Below are 6,827 nucleotides of genomic sequence, written 5' to 3'. Positions count from 1 at the left end.
CCCAGAGGTCAAGCCCAAGAACTGGCCAAAAAAAAAAAAAAGTGCTATTCATTTTCTAGAAGGGTTCTGAATGTAGTCTGCAATCTTGACTGGATTACAGAAAGTGGCCTAGTTAAACTGGCCTCTGGAAAGCAGCGGGGGCACTCAGCAGCTTCCCTTACCAAAGTGCTCCCCTGCTGTGGGCTGTCAATTGAAGAAGAGTCTTGGAGGATGGATTGGCTGTGCTGTTGTGCTTTGAGGAAGACCTATGTGGCTGCTTACCAGCAGCTTTTACCTAACTTCATATCTGTATCCTAGCTTGGGGTGGACTCCAGCATGTTCTTTTGAGCAAGAATGTTAATAACTTGAGAGAGTTTCATTGTGGAAATGTCATGTGTGTGAGCAATGTTCTTTGAGCAAGTTCACTGTCTCCTTTTCCATTCAATGTTGGTGGGATTCATTATGCTGTCTTCATAATCAGAGAGTATCTTTATCCTCTTCAACCTCAGTCTCTTCCCCTTCCCAACAGTACCTTTTATAGTATTATGATCATCATCATTATTTTAGGTCTGGGTTTTGCAAATAAGAAAGAACTTGGTGTGTGTGTGTGTGTGTGTGTGTGCGCGCGCGCCTGTGTGTTTGGCTTATCTCATTCAATTTAATGATTTCTAGTTCCATTTGTCTCCAAATGGCTATATTTCACTTTTCTTTATGGCTGAGTAATATTCCAATGTGTGTGTCTTTTTGTACTTATTCATCAGTTGTTCAACACCTTAGCTCTTCTATACTAAGTTCTTGATAGTTCCAGAACTCATTCCCTATGTCCACCATCATAAATGTCTTTTCTGCTCTAAAACAAGTTAAACAGAATCAGACCTGAAGCAGGGGCCATGAAAAATGTGTGGCAGGTGTGGGTTGAGAGACAGCCTTTCATGGTAACAGACCTCTGTATAATGAGGATTTAGGTACTAGCTTCACATAGTGACAGAGCTCCGGATAATGAAGGACATATTCATGATCTCTTATCATTGATGCTCAGGGCTCTGTCTGTTATTTATTACTTATTACTCAAAACAGTTTTGTCCTTTGGTCTAATCCATCGTAGACTCAAAGAAAAAACTTTAAATTTTCTACAGATCTCTCTTTAGATTTAGATAGAGTGTCAAAGATCCTGTACATTGCCAAGCTCCTTAAAATAGAATTTTAATAAATGCCCCATGCAGATCTATTACTTTTTCTAAGTGTGAACCATTTTATTTTTACAGACATGAAGATAGGGACTATTCCTATATAAAGTTTCAATTCTCACCCTCCAGGGTTACTCAGCCTTCCAAATACTGTGGTGGTATACATCTTCTCTGAACTATTTTGATATATACTCTCATTGACGTCCAGCTTTGTCACTGCTTTGGGGAGAAGGAGCTAGAGGAGGAGCCATAGACAATATTACTATTTGATATTACTTTTGGTACTGGGGTTTGAACCCAGGGCCTTCCACTTCCTGGGCTGGTGTTCTACCATCTGAACCGTACTTCCATCCTTGCATTATTGCTGGTTATTTTTTAGATGGAGTCTCAAAACACTTTTCTACCCAAGCTGTCCTCAAACCTCAATCCTTCTGTTCTTAGTCTTAAGTAGCTAGCATTACAAGCCTAGGCCATCACATTGCATCCAACAATTGAGATGACTAATGATAAGCCTCAAATTTAGTCATGATATAAACAGAAAAGAAATATTTTAGTGCAGAATATTGAAACCAGACGTTTTATAGTTCCACTAATAAACTTTTATGGTACCCCCCATAACTTTGCCTTCCATTTGATTAACACTGTGTGTCTTGTGATTTTGACCTTCAAAAGGAAGGCCTTTAATAAGAACATTTGCAAACCCCAAGAATACTCAGTTTTGAAAGTGAACAGATCCATCTCAAGTTGTCCTTTGTGGTTTCTCTTTTATTTGCTGAGGAACATTCAGACAATTAGTCCACATATGAAGAATATGTTTTGTACTTTGCTAGGGAAGGAGGGAAGCCTGTGGGTCTGAGGAATGTCTCATCATGAGAAATACCCCTAAGGTAGTTAGGTTTGCCTTAACTTCTGTCCCCCAATTTCTCACAGCCTAATCTAGCCTCACTGGGCCTCCTACCAGTTTTTAGACTTACACTCAGGGCAATCAACATGTTCTATCGAAGGCACAGATTTTCAAACTGCAAAGCTGAGTGAAACTATAAACACACTTGTATAGGAAATGAACTAAGGAGGTGTATGTGTACCTTTACAGATAACTTGACTTTGTATAGGAAATGAACTAAGGAGGTGTATGTGTACCTTTACAGATGACTTTACAGATAATTTGTTAAACAATACTTAAGCTACTCTTTAATATTTGTCAATATAATATTTGTCAATATAAAGACTGAGATTCTCAGCAACTTTTCAGGAATCCCAACTACTCAGGAGTCAGACATCAGGAGAAACATGGTTCAAGGTTGCCTGTGTAAAAAGCAAGATCCTTATCTCAACAAGAAACCAAGTATGGTCATTCATGTTTGAGCCCTCAGCTATGTGGGGTGCTGGAAGCTATAGTTAGGAGGATCAAGGTCTGAGGCTAGTCCCTCACAAAAATGACTCTACCTGAAAAATAACTAAAACTAAAAAGGTTAGGGGCATGACTCATGGAAGAGTTACTGCCTAGCAAGTTTGAAGTCTTGACTTCAAATCCCAGTACTGCCCAAAACAAAAGAAAGAAAAACATCTCTGAGATTGCTTGCTAGGCAGACACTCTATCACTTGATCCACAACCCCCAGCTCTGATATTGCTTTATTATTGTGGCCATATATGCTTGAATCTGTTGATTTTAATATTTTGTTTATGCCAAATAGTTTATAAATCAGAAAATATTTTATAAGACTCCAAAGCCTGAGATACACACACACACACACACACACACACACACACACACACACACACACACACACACACACACACACACACACACACACACACACACACACACATATATATCCACATTTATGGATTTGTGGGTTGGCTCTTGAATGGAATATTAGAAGAAATACACACTTGTAGAAAACTATAATGAGGAAGTGGTAAGTTAGTATTTCTCGGGAACTGTCACAGAATAGGCACTCAACAAACATTTTTTGACTCGTGGGTGACTGCTAGACTCTGGCTAGATCCTAAAGATAAGCTGTATGAGTACCTCTCATCTCAAGATGCTCACAGGCCACTAGAAGACACAAGTGTAGCCTTGAGTGATGAAATGATTCCCCTTGAGAGTCTCCTTGCTGATTCCTCCTATCATCCCTAGGCTGAACTGGTTACACAGTTACTAGGCAGTCACTGTGTCTAGTCATGTCTTCTGGGAGTCTCTTAGAAACCACTGGGGAGGGCCTTCTCTCTTCTTATGCATCTCTTCATTTCTCATCCTCTCCTTCCCAGGATCCATGTCTTCTCACTTTTTTCTAGATTCTTCTTTTGGGAGATTCCTGAGAAAGGATACATAGTGATAGAATGTCTCTGAGGCCATAGAAGTTTTCGTCTTCCTCATACTTATTGCTGTAATGGCAGCCCAGGGCTTTCACCTTGAAGTTGGTGGTGTCTTCTAAGAAGTTGTAGTTGTCTATATTTTAGTTGATCAATCTGAGGTGTTTTGGAAAATGTCTTTGCTGCTCAAACGTGTGTTTCTGAAAATGTTAAGATTTATCTTTTATGTGCTAGAAGAAAAGTCGCCATGACTTGTATGAATCAAGAAGACATGAATACTGGTGATGGGGAGGGGAGAGAAAACACTACTGCTTGGTTTTCTCTAACAAACCTTTTCAGTCATCAATAGGTATCCCAGGGCTTCTGCATTCTAAGCAAGGGCTATGGCACTGACCTGAACCTTGGCAGCATTAGACCTATTAACCACATAGCTAATATGTCTCCATGAAGGATAATTGGCTCACTTTCTTTAGTAGAATAATGGATTGATGTACCTGAAAACCCTTTACAGATTCATCATGTGCTTGTAAGACTTTCATAAAACTTTGAATATAATTTTACTATTTAGATAATAATATTAGGTGCTGTGACTGCTGGTTTAGTTGGAAATCAAGTACTTTTTCAGTTAGGCAGATAAAGAAAAAGGTTCGATTAAAAATGGAACAGGCGAGCTGGGCTGGTGGCTCATGCCTGTAATCCTAGCTACTCAGCAGGCTGAGATCTGAGGATCACAATTCAAAGCCATCACAGGCAGGAAAGTCTGAGAGACTCTCATCTCTAATAAACTACTCAGAAAAAGCCAGATGTGGTATTATGGTTCAGGGGACAGAGTGCAGTACCAGCCTTGAGCACAGAGACTCAGGGACAGCACCCAGGCCCTAAGTTCAAGCAAGACAAATCAAAAAGAAAAAAGAAAAAGAAAAAAAAGGAACAGGCATTTGGACCCTAATGATTGCAACTCACAGATCACCTAGTTTAGGTGTTTATCTGCAGGGTCACTTATAGGCATTTTGTAAGAACCCAGTTTTCCATTTCTTGTCAACCTCCCTCCCCGACCAGTCCCAAATCTCAAGTCTCCAGCTGTGTTGGCAGAATGTTATCTGCTAGGTCCTGACCAGAGCTGAAGAATATCCCCACTCCAATGATCTCTGAGCTTCTGTAAATCACCTTGCTTGCTTGCTAAACTGTCACCTGCATGTGGTTCTGGCCAGTTTTGCCCCATGGAAGATCACAGCTGCTCTTAGTTCTGAGGTAGTCGCGGGCCGGCTAGTAAGACTCATTTGTCACCTTTGATGGTGCCTCCGTGGATTTCTCAATTCTAAGGATATTTCAATTTCAGGTACAATCATGTTCCATTATTACAGATGTCCTGAGCATTACCAGAGGTTTAATATCCATATCTCATGCTATTGAATGTCATTGGAACCACCTAAAAATTCCAACAGCAACAGAAATCTCACAGGGGTGGGAGAGGGTGTCACTTGGTAGACGGCTCTTGGTCAAGGGCAGCTGATCAATCCACTCACCCCCATTGGTGGGGGTATCTTTTTATCTCCCCTCAAATGCAAAAGGTCAGTCAGCTGGGCTCTAATGCCCCAGCAAGGAAGAAATCACTATCTCCTAAAACTACATTGTTCTCATTATTAAATATTTTTGTGGAACAGCCCTTCCCCCCTTACTCCCCTCTTTCCATCCTTGGTCCTTCAACTGGAACACAGAGCTCTTTGTGTAGCATCCTCTATCACATGAATGTCCTTCAGTATTTGAAACTGGCCACTGTTTCCACCGTCCCATGACAACCTCTCACCTCTCTTGAAAGCTGGCTGTGCAATGAGCACAGGTTTGCATATTATAGTATTGTATTGTCCAGGAATCAATAGACAGTAGGACCCCAAAACCACTGATGAGCTGTGGTTAAAACAAAATTTTGAGTGAGAGAACAAACAGCTGATGTGTCAGGACTGTACCCGAGGTTGGGATCTCAGGGCACTGCCTTGAGTGCCAATCCGTATCAGCTTTTAAGCATTTTTGGCCAGAAAGGGGAGAGGGAGAGGACTCAAGCCTGCGCAGTTGGGCTCTTTGTCCATTTTGGCCAATGGTCTGCAGGGTCTTTTGTTGATGGGAAGCTTAGGGAATAGAACAAAAGATGGGAGTGACTTGTTCAGTTAGTAGCAGAAGCAGAGTTATAGTTTGATTTTACAATTACAAAAACAAAGTTACAAAATCATCCATTATTAAAAACAGAGACTTTTAAGTTTTATATGGCCTAAGTACCTAAATCAAATATTATACTTTATCTTTAATTTCCATACCACAGTAGTAATGCACTTGGCATGCTACAAAGTAGAGGTATGTCCATTGTACAGATTGGGAGATAGAATAACAGGTTAAAATGACTTACTCAAGGTGGCACTATTATACAAACCTACTTCCTGCTCCAAAGTCAGGGTCTTTTTTTTTTTTCTACAATATTCCCTAACTTTTGTCCTGTCTTTCCCTCTCTTGATGTCTTACCATCTACCACTCTGCTTGTTTCCTATGGTAGGGCATCAATGCTCACAAGTTTTCATTTTCCCTGTAGTTACATCCATCACCAAATGGCTTTGCAAGTCCCTCTCATCAACAGGTGGCTGGTGCCACTCCATTCTTGATGTCAGGTTCAGTAGAATAAGATAAAAATGTCCTTGGTCCATCTCTGACCTCAGGCCCAGGAAACCTGAATATTTCCCGTTGGACCCTCAGCATAGGTTAGGTGACCTTTACACATGTGAGAGGGGGAAAAAATAGTTAATTGTTTCTAAATTATTGAGTTAAGGAGAATTTAGGTGACATTTGCTAAGCCATGGATTTCTCCAGCACTCAAAAAAGCAGAGCCCACCCCCACCCCCACCCCCAGCCTCCTGTGTTCCATTGATTTCATTACTTCAAAGCCTGTGGGGCCTCTGTGTCCTCATTTGACGTGGACTCCCCCAATCAAAGGAAGCCATCTTCCTAACCAACACCCTGCCGGAAGCCCCTCCACTCCCGGGGGCCACGCCCTTCTCTATCCCAACATCCTTCGCGAGAGACATCCATCCGGGGCTCTGAGATTCCTTCGTCCTCAGCTCGCAGGATGGTTCCCCTGAGGTTTGTCTGTCTTGACCTGGGCCCTGTACTCCACGCCTCTCCGCGCACCTCTGTGGGTCCCTTTGTCCACTCTGTCTCTCTGGCCCCGTGTCCTTTGACTCTCCCTGACCCTCCGTGGGGTCCTTCCTCCTCCGCCTCGTGCTTTGCTTCGCTCAGGGCCCTCGTGTCTTCCTGTGACCTCAAGGCCTGCCAAAGTGTCCACTGCGCATGCGCCCATT

Source organism: Dipodomys merriami, unplaced genomic scaffold, assembly GCF_024711535.1.
Source record: "Dipodomys merriami isolate MVZ:Mamm:240054 unplaced genomic scaffold, mDipMer1.0.p SCAF_6, whole genome shotgun sequence".
Lineage (NCBI taxonomy): Eukaryota > Metazoa > Chordata > Mammalia > Rodentia > Heteromyidae > Dipodomys > Dipodomys merriami.
Note: the sequence above shows the minus strand (reverse complement) of the source record.